Here is a 17,301-nt window from a genome sequence, read left to right as displayed (position 1 = left end):
TTATTGGTATTATTATAATTATTGTTTTTCCCGCCATAACTTTTACATTGAATATTTTATTAGTTTCCCTGAAGATCTTCCACTATAGAAGATAGTCGAAATATTGGAAAATATCTTAATAAAATAATTTCTTTTAAGTATAAATAAAAAATTATAGTTGTTTTATTTTTATTTTTATGACCAATTAAAAAATTATTAATTCAAATTAATAATAAAATTATTAATTCAAATTAATTAATAATTAATTAAAATTAATAAAATATAAATTGAAATTAATTAATTATCGATTAAAATGATCAATTAAAATTAATTAATTAACTACAATTTTAAAATTAAATTTATTAATATAGTATAAGCGTATACAAAATTATATATATTCAGTTATGGTTTAAAATTAAACTTTTCTGTAAAATAAAATAGTTTTCTAAAGTCATTGAAAAGTAGAGCGGCTTCGAAAAGTAGTGAACTACAGTAACAGAAATTTTTATTATATTATTTTAATTAATTAATTTTTGGTTGACCATACAACTGTTTCGATTATTGCGAAATACCCATCATAAGTAATCTTGGAATTATTTCTTTTACTTAATTATTCGTAAATAATTGCAAGTATCAATGGTTAATCTCGTGCAATACCAAATTTAAATACCACACAGTTTTTATTAAAGTAAAAATAATCACTACTATCATATTGATGTAAAAATCAAATTTGTCACTGAAAAATGTAATAAAATAAAAACTAAAAACATTGGAAATATTAAGCAGTAGACCACATTATTTTTCGTATAGCTATAATGTCCGAAAATATGTAATTTTTAAACAATGTTTTTCCTTAAAAATAAAAAAAACTATAACAATATTAAACTTTTATCTTATGTTGAGCCTTTTCCGAGTTAGTGCATCTGGGCACTTTTATTCTATGATGGCTGGGGGGTTTCTGCAGAGTCCCACCCATCTCACTGACTAATTTGAGTATTCCTCATAATCTTCGTGATTATTCAATGATTGATCTAAGATCTGCGTACTGCTCCGTGCGGTTAATGGTTACTCTGAGATTAGATAGTGCTAAGTAGGGCAGCCTATCGGTTTTCCCATATAGCTTCAGAGCTCTGTCCTTTATGTATTTTTTGACCGGATCTATTCTAAGGTCTCTTAGTATGTCATTCGTGCGGAATGACTTTTAACTTAATTTTTTTATAGAAGTGCTATAAATCTCCGTTTTTTAATCAATTTTTGAAATATCATTACATAGCACCGAAAGATAGATAGTATATTCAGTGAGAAACAATTCTTTTTGTACTACTTCTTATAGGTTTTACCAGTCACAGAGAAAGATATAACGAGCGCAGTAATTTTTCATTTTCAGTTTTCCAGATAAAATCAATTTCCAATTTCTAGAACCTTTGAATTGTAAGCATCCACTGTACTTACTATATGTGCCAGTTTTATATTCAGATTTAAATAGAAGTATATAATATATTGTTATGTATTCGCTAGATGTAATAGTATTGGATAAGTCAATATACCAACAGTTATCTCAGAGATACAATGCTAAATATATTGAGTAGAAAAAGTAATACTCAGAATTTTAACTTCCTTCGCTGGTACAAAGCTGGTAAAAATAATATATAAGTATTTCTTTTTATTGTTAAATAATTTGACTTTTGTAGTTTATAAAACATTAAATTATAAATTAATAACAATTGTTTTAATTAATCTATTAAGAAATAATAATATGTTATAATATAAGATTTATAATATTGCAAGACTAGAACTGTATTTTATATTTTGGCTTTCAGTGAGAAACGATCTTATACATATATAAAATATAAATTCGAAAATATTATTATAAAAACTTAGTACGCTTTTTTTTGACATAAAAAATAGGAACTTCTTATAAAGAAAGAGCAGATAAACTTGTTGGAAGTTTTTGTGGTTTAGGAGTGAGAAACCTCTTCTCTTCTCAACAAAAACAAGAAAACAAAGACTTCTGAAAATCTGTCAGAAATTTGTGGACTTACTTTAATGGTATTTCTAAGTTTTATTCAAAGAGGACGGTATCGTCTAATATGCGCTTGGAGAGTGCACTGTACCGAAAGATACGTATGGTTTTCTATTTTGTGGTACCTATTTCGAAGTAGAAATAGTAGTGATACCTTGAGTGATACGTATCATTCAAGGTATTATATGTTTAGTGTAGGGCAATAGGGATCTTTTAATAACTACTAAATATGCTAAATTTTGCTAAACGTGCTAATAACTCAATAAAAAGATGGTGATTTTGTAGATTCTTAACGAATTTTCTTTAGTGATAAGACTTGTTAATTTTTTGTTTAGTGGATATATTAGCAAGCAAAATTGTAGAATCTGGAATAGTGAAAACTAACAGCTAGCTGTTGAAAGACCAGTATTTAACTTAGTTACATGATCAACAATTTTTTGGTTTGAAACACGTCATACTACAAAAAGGATTGTGATAATGCGGGCCATCCTTAAACACTTGACAATTTGAAATCGAACATTCCTCTGAATTATTTGCAGCTATTTGTGGATAAATCAACGAAGTTTATTTCAAAATAATCAAGTACTAAGCGATACTTCTTGAACGACAGTTGAATAATATTGTATTTCGTGCCTAATGTCAAGATTTTAATAATGTATTAAAAAAAAAATTTGTCGAAATCTTAATCACAAATTTGTTTAATTGTAGTTTATTAAAAAATTTATTATGTTCTTTAATATTAATTATGATGTCAAAGTTCATTGTAGGCTTTAGTTACTAACATTATCTCTAGTCGACGTTAATTGTTTCCAAGACCAGTTTTCAAGTTTTTCATCTCTATAATGATGCATTCCTCTAATATTGTTTTCGGTATTTACTCGGTATTTACAAACTATTGTTAAATAGATTCTTTCAAAATTGTACATTTGTGCTTTTTTTTAAATTTTATTTGCTAAAACAAAACATTAACTTATTTAAGTTTATTATATATGATACACACAGATCAAGGAGTAAGAAAAAAAGGCTTAGTTCCATAATTCGTAGTTCCATAAGTGACGCATCTTATAACGAAAAGAAACTATTTTAAAGTTAGAAGGGTTCGAATAGAAGTGAAAAAACAAAAACAAAAATTTTTAATTAATTTATTTAAATTTGGCTGACCATACAACGCTGTTTCGAGTATTGCCAAGTACTCATCATCAGTGGTCTTAGGAAATACTCAAATGTTTTAATTGGTTTATAGTCCGCATATGTTTTTTTTTTTGGTTTTCAGTTAGATACCATTTCGAGGCTTTACTTAAAAATGATTGCTGTCCAAGATGTGCAATTGCCGATTATGGTGTAACTACAATAGATAGATTGAAAATTAAGTGTAAACACATGACAACGATTTCAAGTTCTATTGACTGCAAATAATTTTTAATTAATATGGATTGTTTATGGCGTAAAGATTTTGCCTTTCATCAAATTGCTGAATGTACTTACAAAATGTAAATCATAAAATCATATACATATTATATGTATGATATAATTTTTACAGATTCTATATTGCAAATACATAATTACAATCTGTGAGAGTCTTTCAGGCAAAAGTTGCAGTTATTAAAAAAGTGCAGCTTGAAAGCTAAAATATGATTCTAGCCTTTTCATACTTTAAATCTCATATTATAACATATTATTATTTCATAATAGATTAATTTCAAAATATAATACAATCAAGAAAAGTTTGAGGTTTACTTTAAAAATTTACAAATCAATGCTGGCTTGGTGGTATCTGCGTTAATTGAGCAGATTAAACCGTTGAAAGTCTTATAAGAATTATGTGATAGCTATAGAGAGCTAGGCTTTTTGACATTATTCTGCACATGCCATTACACTTCTTATTCTTACAGATATATACATTTTCCACCCTTTATTTGTTATTTGTGCATGATAGGTTCCTTGAATCTAAACTTAAGCTTAAATAGTGACATGTGCGTGGTTTGTTCAGTATTTTCTTCAAAAGTTTGAAAGTAGTGGCACCTAGACTAGACATCTGCAATAAAGTTGAAATAGGTAATAACATAGCTTGGTTTCATAAGTACGATTCAGTAACAAAGCAACTATCTATGGTATTGAGCCCAAAAGGTGCTAACTTATCCACTAAAGCCAAAAAACTGAAGTCAACAGCAAATATAAATTTACTTTAAGTAAAAAAAAGTGGTTATTCCTTTGAAAACTGGAAAAACATGGATTGTTTAATAGTAATAAAGAAGAAAAGAAAATGGTTTGGTACTTTCTACATTATGATAACATGCATGGTCACACTTTTTTCATTTAATTGTGTTATTAGGGATTGAACAAATTCCTCAAGCGCCATATTCTTCGGATCTAGAGCCGTGTGTTTACTGGCTGTTTCCAAAAATAAAAAAAAAAATTAAGGGTAAGGTCTTTGGCACTAATAAGGTAATAATTAGCGCAGTTAATCTTAAAATTGTGAACTTCAAAAATTCGATTCTTAGGAATATTCTGGAAATTAAATTATAGGTTGTAAAAATATATAGAGATTTATAGAAACTATACTGAACAATTGAAAAATGCTGAAGACTATTAAGTTTCAAGATTATTTCTTTTATCTTTTATTAGTTGGTTGTTGGATGTTCTTGAAATGTGGTCGTTCCAATCCTGTTATATTGTACTAATGAGTTTTATAATTTGGAGTTTCATAAATTACTTTATTTCTTATATAATACAAACGCATTTTTTCAGAGATGTACTATAGAACATGGATATTACTAAGAGTTTTTCCTATTTATTTTTTCAGCTCAAATTTTACTACTATAAATCAAAACAAGTCCTATCGCAGATTTGCGTATATACGTCTTACATTTCGAACAGAAGTATTTGTTTTTCTTATTATATCCATACAGTATCACGATATTCTATTACTTTGTACATGTCTAGCTGGATGCTGATTGTGTCTCTCGATTACAATTAAACTTCCCTCAAGATATCCATATAAAAATCCTTCGCAGTGGTCACAAATTTATGCAAATGATATAGTAGATTATTTTTCTGTGACTTCATTATTTATATGCGAGTATAAAATATATATTTGCTTAGTATGTATTTTTATAAATACACATCTGTATATATATAAATATACCTCTATAAAGATATAAATTCATCCATGTTATTGTTTTAAAGCAAAACATACTAGTAATTAAAATTAAAATTTAATCAAATTTTTGTAATAAGAATTATTCGGATCTTACTATTTGGTGTGAATTATAGCATCATTCATACATCTTTTCACGGAATATCATATAACATTAGATCCTTTTGAAGTAGTTTTGAATAACTTCTCGAAAGATAACTGTTAATGACTTAGTCATAACTTAAAGTATGTTCGTTTTCATAACGTCGATAGTTGGAGGCTTGTCTGTAAAAACATGTTTATATGCGTAACTACAAAATAAGTCCAGTGGTTACGAATGTTCCTATATTCTTGGTGTCCAATTCACAGCGCCAAAAATATATATGATCGAAACTTGACGGTTGTATTAAATCTTTATTGTTTTCAATAAACGTTCTGGCATTAGGTCTGAAGGTGTGATCTGTGCATCCGTGTATGTAAAATCTTTTTACTGTCTCTGATGCGACAATTTTGCTAGTTGATATATGCACAAAGAGAAGCATCAAATGGTTAACCCTTTGTTTAAATACAATTGAGAATTTTGAATATTATTATATTTTTAAATAATATAAACATATATATATATAGAATATAAAATAATATGAACTGTTTAAGTCAATATAAATTTTTTTGTAATTATAGAAAAACTCGAAAACAATCTTCGAATCTCAAATTTTTCGATTTAAAAAAGATACTTAAAAATCTTATTTTTCAAATTAGTATAATCATTCAAATAATGAAGTACAATAATGTTTAAATGGTAAAAATTATATAAAATCTTAATTGAAAAAGAAATCTCGATGGAAAGCATATGAAATATTGGATCTGCCCCACTGTTCTGTTTAGACAATTCGTTTAACGAACTACAAACTTCGTTACTTTGAAATTTTTAACCAATAGGAACGCACTTGTTGGGACGTAGTTGGTGAAACCAGTGCAGTAAATTCAATTTTTCTTTTGCTCATGTCGTAACCTTATTTTCTATTAATCTTGGCAGATGTCACGAGCGTAGCCAGCACAGGGAATGGGGCAGATATCCCCCTATATAATACAAAACAATAAAAAATAAAATCAAAAACATTTAAAACACGTTTTACATCTTAGTCCCGCTTGTGTTAGGCTATGAGCAAACCTTACCCCAAACAAATTTTGTTCCTGATATCTCCTACGCCCAGGCGGAAAGATGAGCTAGCCATAAACGAAAGCAATGGTCATTTTTATATGACACCTTTATTGAAATCGAAGCAATAAAGCTAGTTGCAGAAGAGCAAACTCTTCAATAAAACAAGTAAAAATTTTTATGATGAGCTTTTTATGCCGAAAGGACATGTATACCTACATGCCCAGTCAATGCTATTTTATATACACACTTACACAATTACACACACACTTACACAGTTCCATATACGTCTATGGTTTATACATATGTATATTAAAATATTAATCCCTTTAAGCAAAAAATTGTTAATTATAATGGAAGAAATCATAAATTCTAAGAATGATAAAGGAGTTCTCAATAAAGTTCTGTAATAATTTGAACGTACCATTGTATGTAAAATTAAAATTAATTTAAATTTCACTTCATTAATTCACCTTTCCACGTGTATTAAAAATTTAATTAAAATTTTTTTTCCTAAGTAATTAACAAAATTTTCTTAAAATTGTTAAATGTTTTGAATAGAGCTGTTAATTGATTTTATATCAGAAATCTTATTATATCTTTAGCTTACATGAAGATACCTCTATTGTAGTCAAATAAATTTCAGTTTACATACAATATTCACACTTTTTTTTATCTGTAATTATTCATCAAATTTCACCTTTTATAACCGAAAAAAAAGGTTTCGAATCTTTACTCAAAAAAAAAGTAACTATTTTTTATATTTAATTCATATATTTGTAAAAGCGGGAGTAATATATGAAGGTTTGAAACTAAAATTTATTTAATTGCTTACATTGTATATTTTATTAACAGCTTTGTTGCTGGAATATTAAGATTTAAATTGTTGACTAACTTATAAGATTTGTTTTCGATCACTTTATCTCTGTGATTCCATTTACCTAATACATTGTTCCACTTCTGACACCTGGATTGTCGTTTGAAGTGGAGCGCTGCTACCATCAGATCTATTAAACTGCTGAGATCTGAACTATCATTTGGAGTTGAGCACTGAGACAATAGATTTTTTGTACTGAAATTGTCTGAAAACGAATTAAAAACGTTTCACTCTAGAAATAAAGGCCACAATGTCTGTGTCTGACGTATATGTGTAGAAATGTCACCGAGAATGTGACTACATATCTGAAATTTTGTCAGGACAACAAATGAAATTCTACTACTTCTATACAGAAAACACAATATCGTATACAAATAATGCCAAATACAAATAATAAACTTATTTCTTCAAACATGGTTTTTTTAATTTCAATCCCTAATAAAGATATATTGTTATGAGACCTTTAACCATCTTTTTATAAGATAATTTAATTATTAATATAATTACAAAATAATTCAATAGATTTATATTATAATAAGTTAACGATCTTAGTTGAAGTTCTTAGTCTTAGTTTTTTTAATCGATGGATCTCCAAAACATTGAAGTCGCTCTTTTTGAATTCCTGGACAGAGACCCAGGAAGTGGTTGATAGATTCTACTTTCTCTTCATCTTGGCAATTCTTGCATAATCCATTTGTTGGAACTCGCCATCGTTGGAGCATAGGCGCTATAAAACAATCATCTACCGTCTTTGTATACACAAGTACCTGTGTATATAGACAAAGACTTCCTGTGTCTCTGTCCAGGAATTCAGACAGGGTGACTTTAATGTCTTGGAGATCACTTTTTCACTAGCATGGAAGAGATAACGAAAGCAAAGTTATCGGATCGGCTCAACTTTATCTGAAAAATGAAATGGTTTAACAAGGATTACAAAGGTTACCAACTCGCATCTCCCGGCAAAATTTTTCTGAGGGCATCATAATGGGCAATATATGCCTCCGAGTGGAAGTGCTGACACAGTTAGCACGCGCCTTCCGAACATAACCTAACCTAACTGCTGAAAAACCAGCTTTGTTTTTAATAAAAAAACCTATTTCAATTACTGCAAGTCTTTGATATAAGCCCAATATCTTGCAAGCATTAAGTTTTTCTTAGTATCCTACGAGTAAAATTAATGGACTCTTATCTTACCAATTTGTGAGCTGACATTATAAATAGTTTGGCTTTAATGTTTTTTAATGTTGATATAATCAAGAAGAACGAATAATATTAAATATATTATGTTTTGATTTCACAGAGAAACCTCAGAACATTTCTAGTAAATTTTTCAGCATTATGAAAATCAAATCGTAAAGAATTACGAAACAAAGAAACCGTATTTCAATTAAAAATTTGTTATCGCCTTTAAAGTGGACTTTACGTGCTTTGATACTAAGACTGTTTGAGATATCGCCTTCAACGTCTTCGGTGAATTCACATGTGGCAAAATTAGATGAGACGGATGCTTGATCGATTATATTCGTTGAGTTCTTGTCAAAGGCTCGTACAATGCTTGTTTTTCGTGGCCGCAGAATACTCAATATATAATTTCACGAGTTCAATCCCTGGTACTTGCAGGCTCAAAAAAAAATTGTTAACGAATAATTAAATACAAGAAAATATTCCAAGGCCACTGATGATGACTATTTGGCAATACTCGAAACAGCCGTATGGTCAGCTAAACATACAATTAATTAAAATAATATAAAAAGAATTTCTGTTATTGTAGTTCACTACTTTTCGAAACCTCTCTACAAGATAACTAACGTAAACGCACTAGGTAACAGATGAGATTCGGATGGTAGCACAATACACTGGTAAGGTATAATGCAGTACAGTATAGTACAGTGCTACGTCTATTTCAAATTATTATTTTCGGATACTTTTAATGCAGAATATATATCGAGGTTATAAAACAATTTTGAATGACAGCATCACAATCCATTATAGCATCATAGTGGATATTAAATGAAATTCTCGATGAGTACCAATTATGTTGCAGATACCGGCTCCAAAATGTGAAAAAATGTTTTGAATGACAGCATCCCAATCTATTATAGCATCACAGTGGATATTAAATGAAATCCTCGGTGAATATCAATTATGTTGGAACTAGTGTTTTAAACTTGAGCAAGGAAGTTTAATTGAGGTAGGTACCATTCCAAATACTATGCTAATCTATGTATTTCATCATATTGTTTTTAAATGATCATATTTAAATATTATTTAACACTGTTAATGAGCAATCCATTATCGTTATTAACGTTAATAAAGGACCGATCGGTATTGAGACTGAAATGCAAGTTCCACTTAAAACATGCAGATTACTAATTGAATGAATCGGAACTCCTTTACTTTACCAAATTGAACAGTGTTTTATATATAAAAACAAAATAATTAAAAAATTCGCCAAAATCTTGAATATCATTATAGAATTATTTCTGCAGTATGTGCTTTCACAGTACACATCGATTAAGGTGCTTTATTCTCGTCTCAGCAGCGCGCAGGTTACTTTAACAGTGGCAATGTGAAATATTAACTTGCCTGGTGTGCTTCCATTCTCCGATGAAGGCGAAGGTGAGGGCGAAGCCAAACGTTAGTCAGAAACTGAATCGTTGTCAGTGTGCACAACGAGTAACAAAAAGGAAATTAAGATTCACCTTACCGAAATAAAAGAACCATTTGGGCTTTATTAAAAATCGAACATTGTTTCAGATCTTAAAGATAAACAGGTAGCTAAAAAATAAGAAAAACAATAACTGTGTAGTGTAGTTATCCTCTTCGTGGTAAATAACGTATACGTTTTTTGCTTTATGGATAATTACCTTATTTTAGCCTTTATTTTCTTATTGACAGAAAAATAAAACTCATTGTCTTCCTCGTACTCTCAGACATTGGGCTTGTTATAAAATTAAACAGTCAACGGACGGAGTGTTAGGATTTAGTTATACTATAGATGACGTTGTATTTTTTCCTCACTGTTACGATATACTAAATATGAGTACGAAATGTTAATTTATTTTTTAGCAATTTATGATGCAATTTTTTTTCGATAATCGTACGTACTAAATTGTTTGTTTTCGTACTGAATATCTTTGGACTTGGTACAACAATGTACAACAATTACAATATATAGTTCCTACTATACATATGCATATTGAGAAAGATACGACCTTTGTATAGAGAACATCTTGCTGTTTAGTTAGAGATACTAAAGAATCTTTTTATTAGACTTATTTATATAGCAGCTATAAATATAGTATTCTTACTGTCGATGGAAACACATCCATAAAATTGATTTTAAGGTAAGTTCTAAAGTAGATAGCAATAACTTATTATATGTACTTCTAAGTATACCTGAATGCAGATTATACCTTGAAGATGAGGAAACTACTATGCATATTCTTTGTGATTGTTCAGATTTGATAACGCACAGAAGAAACTTGTTTCATATGGAATTTCTGTATCACCAGAACAGATTAAGAGGTGTTCTCTAGTTTTAGTTCTGGACTATGTTCACAAAGCTTTAAAGGGATTTGTGTAATCAATTGTGAAATTGGTACAATAGAATTTTTTTGGCGTCGATGAGATGAGAAAACTACTATGGATATTCTTTGTGACTTTTCAGCTTTAATAACGCACAGATGAAACTTGTTTCATATGGTATTTTTGTATCACCAGAACAGATTAAGAGGTGTTCTCTAGTTTTAGTTCTGGACTATGTTCACAAAGCTTTAAAGGGATTTGTGTAATCAATTGTGAAATTGATACAATAGAACTCTTCTGGTTGTTGGACGATTTCACATCAAATCTTAAAAAAAATAGTGTACCTGACATAACCAATTCTCATTTTAATAATTATTATAATGCAAGTAACGTTTATCTGCTATACCTGCCATAGTGTGGGTAACCAGCAGATACTTTTATAAGCTTTATTTACATTGTATCTGATTTAGCTATTTTAGTAAAATAATTGTTTTAATATTATATACAATTTATTGTAGTTTAATTAGAGTTATAAATATGCAATTTATAATGCACTTTGAAATTCAATCACAGATAAATTTGTGTTATTTTTCAGATATCTGAAAACAAGACAAAATATACGTTAATGATGATTTTGGCACTTAATGCCTGTCAAAAACATACGAGGAGAATGCTTTTGGCAAAAGGTTTTTTTAGTTTTCAACATAAGAAACATATTCTTGCGTTGGTGTACGTGCGTAAAAAGGTAACGATTATGACTTGTGTGTACTGAAAATCTGTGCCTCTGCTATCTCCCATAAATGAGCAGAATATTTATTGATGAAATCCTACTCCTTCACTTAAACTTATAACCCAGCAATGCAGGTCAATAACGCTCGTTTATTTTGGCTCACTGAATTGTCAAATATGTTTGGCAGTCGAGTGCTGCGCCTGATGTTTTTGTTATCGAACCCCGATTTTCAATAGCTGATTGGTAACAAATGTCAAGCACTTCATGAGCAAAATAATATAAATGGTTCTTAACTGGAAACGAAATGTTTAAAAAAATTATTTTAAGAAATAGATCTCGAAGATAATACTTAAAGTATAGAATAAAAATTTAATATGTAAATAAATTCCAAAAAAATGCAAAAATAAGAACTCTACAATATATTAACAGCACAAAATTTCATCAAGTAATTTATACCTATATCTTTTTTCTTTTTTTATTGATGAGATGTCAAGCAATCGAAAGCCTAAGCCAGTATGAGTGCTTAAGCTATTAAAACCACCACTAATTTAGTATTCTGGGAAGACGCCGTCCAAAACATGAAGCTTAAACGTCTATTTCTCCCTCATCATTTAGTTCAGGGCTGTCCAAAGCACTACCCGCGGTTAATATTTGTGCGGTTCCCGTCATGTTTCTAATCTACCACAATTAGGCAAATTTTGATTTGTTATATTTTGGTAACCACATTATTTTATTTTTGTGGTATCCCAAATAAATATATTAAAATGTTTTAAATAATTTATCACCCTTTACTTTATTTTATTTGATTTACAAAGATTTTTAGTATATATTTCTTTTTATAACTGGTTCAAAAACTCGTATCCAGTGTCGTAAGTCATTATATTAAAAATAATATATTTTTTGTATGGCAACAACTAATATTAGTAATATATGGATGATATATAGATGATTGATATGGCTGGATTTGTAAAACATAAATGAATGCAGAATTAATAAAACTTAATTTAATTAATTTTTATTTTTCTTCGCCCAAATTATAAACGGTATGAAAATATTTCTGCGAGTCTTCAACCTATTTAGTGATTTGAATTGGCTCGCGATCTTCTCTGGTCTGTTGAGCCTTGATTTAGTCTATTGACAATATTTTTTTGCCTGTGTGTTTTCATTTGACTGCATTGTTGTTGTGTTACTGTAACTGCTTTCATTGGAAATGTACTCTTTACTTATACGTTTGTGATAGTACTATGCACTTTGCTTTCAAATGTATGAGGTGTCGCATGATTTGAGTTGGGAATATTCTTACTGCAATCCATTTAAGACTTGAACACATTTTATGCATGCCACGTCTAAGATATGGTAGTTGTCCTGAGAATTCCTTGAGCAAATTTCGTTCTTCTTTAAAGTAGTCACTATTAAACACCATCTGTTCTGCGCTTTCAACTGTTTAGGCAGTGGGAATCATCTGTCAGCAGAAAGCGGGGGAGTTAAACTAGTAAGCATCTATAGCCATATATATAAATATCTGGGTCAAATGGAAGTCCAATTAACAATGTTTCCTTGTTGTGACTTGAACGACTGTTCCTACCTTTGCTGCCGTTTTCCAAATAAGCAAATAGAAGTCCAATTACTTTTTTTGTGATCCACTCTTTAATGATAGAAACAAGTGTATTACTGTAGTGTCACTTGAACGACTGTTTCCACCTTTGCTGATATTCTCCAAATAGGCTCGAGCGTTCGGCAGGTGTTTCATCGATCGTTGCATGTATACTCATTTTTATGGGAGCTTCTTAGTAATAAGTAATCTATTTATCTATCTATCCATCATATCTATCTATTTTATATTAAATTATACATTATTCTTTAAAATCAGTCAGATTTAAAGACTTGAACAAATTAAAACAAACTTTTTGTTTTGTTTTTATTAAAAATATTTTGGAAAAAACAAATTATTTTAAAATTTTTTTATTAAAATTAATTGGTTTTATTTTCTTCATTTGATAAATATTAAAATAAATTTTTTTTATAAAAGTACGTAAAGGTTCAGACTGAGTGTAAATGAACTGCATTACTCAGTAGCCATTAACAATGCAATATGCATATTATTTCAATAATGTTTGCTATGTTTTGTGCAAGCTCGTAGAGGAAAGAAATCCAATTTGCACCCAGAATTTTACTAATTATAGCAGAATATTCAGAATATATCTCGTAAATGAAGAAAAAACGAATGCGGCTTGCGTTTTTACTTGAAACGTCTTGTTTACGCTTTATGGCGTAAGCGAATAATGCTTTTAATTAATAACAATTAAAAAACTGAAAGGGAAAACTAAAAGACAAGAAACAGACCGATGCGTTTACAAACATACAATTACTTAACTAATTATACCTTCTCCATCCGAGCCTCTTGCTACAATGGAACGGAAAAAGCAACAAAATCATAAATTGCTATCACTGCTACATTGAAAATCATTTCCGTAGAATTCATTTAAATACTGCAATACTGCAATACTTATTTAAAGGAATATACATTTCAGTTGTAAGTTTTGCTTACTACTAACTTTAATTTTGCTTTGATAGAAATTGCATGCAAGCACCAGAAGCGGTTCTTTAGTATTCGTGATCATGTCACATAAAACTCCAGTTCATCATTTATGTCACATATTTCTACTTTCTGTCTTGGAAGAGTGATGCCAGTGGCTTCAATAGGATAAGTATTTAGTCCATGACACATTTCGTAAAAAGTAATTACATTACAAGTCTCTTAATTATTGCTGATTCATATTCTTTCATATTCGCGAAATCGTTTAGAAGTTGCTCTTTTGAATCTAATTATAATTATAACGATGTTCATTATGATTGTGATAATTATCACTATTCTTGTAATATATACTTTTTTATTAATTATCATTGCATTAATTACAATTAGTATTAGTACTGTTCAGATCATCATGCTTCAGATGATTCCATATCAGCAGAAGTTATCTGGTTTCGGTATAGTATGTTGTATAGTAAATTAGTACAATTTCGGTGTTTTCCACATAATTTAAATACAATTAAGAGAACTACCTTCTTCTACTTTCTGTAAAATTACAGAATAACAGATGGAAAGCACTTAAGTCATGTGTAACTTTCAGGTTAATATGGCCCACCTATAATAAAAATAGATCCTCGAAACACATCAAGAGAGACTGCGTGAATACTGCAAGGCTTACCGCAGTGCTTCCTGGTCATTGGTGTATAGGAAACTACGCAGAGAAACTGAGCATTCCCCATAATTCTCACTGCAGAATTATGAGCGTTGTGAAAAACCGCAGAAAAAAGAAACCATAAATCATTTTCAATATGAATGCCGCGCATTGGCGTCCAGAAGATATAGGTTCTTAGGAAGATACTTCTTTGATAGTTTATCAGACTATTCATTGAACGTTTACAACATTGTTTTGACTCAGAAAGAAACTATTGTAAATTAACAAGAATAAAAATCAAAACAATTTTAACAAAAAATTAGTATATTTGATATTCCGCCTGACATATTCTCTAGGTCTGCTCCAACTGAAGAATGCACCAGGGATAAAGATTTGGTTTGAATGAATTGATAATTGAAATAGTGATAATGGGTATAATTTTACCCATCGGTTGTAATTATAAGTATTGCTTAAATTTATAATATTCGGTATAATAAAAATGCTATAATGATTCCACAATTTTTTTAGTTGGAAAAGCTATATAAGTCAATGTAGTACTTTTAAAAACTGCAATTTAATTTTAATAAAGAGTTTTTCTTTGAGTAGGTGTTTTCTACATCAATATCAGCAGGGTTATTATTACGTATATTTAATATTTTACAGAATAACGGCAGCGTACTACATATTATGCTATATATCGCATTATTTAAATATTAATAAAATTTTTGGGATGCATTCAATTGACGTCATGTTATAATTATTTTTATTAATTATAAGGCACGCAGTTAGCTTCGTTACGGTTATAGTTCAGTTTATCAAAGATGGCCCAGATGCTCTATGGGTTTATTATGATACCCTTGTCATGACAAAAAGGCCTATAATTTTTGTATACAAATGTATGTACGTAGTTCCTTCTAGCAAACTAACTCGTAATCTGTTTTAAGGCCATTAATATATATTACTACGAAAGACCTCACAATACATTGTTGTATTTTATTGGTGTTATCAATGTACTGTGAAGAAAAAACTAACAAATTGATAGGAACTATGACTGTAATAAGTAACCTTGCATAATAACGCAGCCTTACATGAAAGTGTAGAAAGTCCCACCATATAAATCTTGAGATTTAGCGAAGCAGAATTAAAATAAGACATTCAAAACTCGAAATTTTCCGAAACAGCAGAGAAATTAAAATAAAATTTTCTGAAATAATTTTTGAGATGGATTTTCTTCTGAATGAGTTTTGGGTTACCGGAAATGTTCCAAATTTGCATCCAAACATAATCAACTTTTTACGATGATTCTTTTGAATATTTCAAAAATTGGTTGAAAAATAAAGTTTATGAGTTTCGAGTATTGCCAAATATCCATCATCAGTAGTCTTGGAAATAATTCTTGTATTTAATTATTCGTATATAATTATTTTTTGAGACTGCAAGTACCAGGAATCGAACTCGGGTCCTACCAAAAGAATTTATTTTTATTATCTCTAGTAGTTCAGAAATTATGATCGTTCGTGTGATGGTAGATGCAGGTTTTAGTTTATCGCAATGGATGACATAGTGCTTAGGCTTACGCTTAACACTTATTGCAAAAATGTTATTAATTCTTTTGTTAGTAATTAAGTAGGTAACAAACTAAGCGCCAAAACAAAACTTCGAATATTTAAATCAAATGTCATATCCGTACTTCTGTATGGGTGCGAAACATGGAAGTTTACTACATCCATTGATTCGCGAATACAAGTTTTCATAAACAAATGTCTAAGACGCATCTTTAACATATGGTGACCAGAACGCATCTCTAACGCGCAATTGTGGGAAAAGATAGACATACAAAGCGTCAAGAGTGAAATCAAAAAACGAAAACGGCAATGAATTGGACATAAGTTGGGCGAACCGAATTCGTGTATTGTTAAGCAAGCCCCAAAGTGCAACTCACAAGGCAGTCGCCGGCCAGGCATTCCTTTAAGGATAATTGATGTCGAACTAACATCAGCGCGGTGGTTGTGGAGCGACATTTGCACGACAGCTCCATATAGCATACGGTTTAGACCAATTGTTGTGGCTCTATGCTCTACTGAACAGTGCCACATCCACTGACAATAATATTGTTCCACTGGGCGTTAATGGAACAATGAAGAGGAAGAATTAAGTGTACATTATTGTCCAGCTGGGTCAAAATTTTATTGCACACCTGTGTAAAAATTTTGTTGGTCACCTGGTTCAAAATTTTATTGGTCACCTGGTTCAAAATTTTATTGGTCACCTCGGTGAGTATTGATAATGGCACAAATATATTGACTTTTTTCAATCAACATATTAAATTGCTTATTAATATAAGTTAATATTATAAGTATAATATTATATTATAGTATAATAAATTAATATTAGTGGTTATGTCTGAGAATGAACTCAGTTATGTTTCTCTTTATTTTTTTTATCTCTTTCGTCTTTCATTTCTTTTTTCCACACCTCACATCAATAAATCATTTATGGATCGCTTTAAAAATTTGGTTTGTTGTTTTTTCTCACTTCAAATCGCACAATATAAATACATCATAATCCCACATGGATAAATTTAATCAATTATTTTTATTAATTATTGACAACAACATTAAAACTAAGAACTAAGATTAACACATATTACATACCTTTCATTTATTCATTTATTTATTTTCATAGAT

The sequence above is a fragment of the Teleopsis dalmanni genome, chromosome X (genome assembly GCF_002237135.1).
Source record: "Teleopsis dalmanni isolate 2A chromosome X, ASM223713v2, whole genome shotgun sequence".
Classification (NCBI taxonomy): domain Eukaryota; kingdom Metazoa; phylum Arthropoda; class Insecta; order Diptera; family Diopsidae; genus Teleopsis; species Teleopsis dalmanni.
This window is presented reverse-complemented; position numbering follows the sequence as displayed.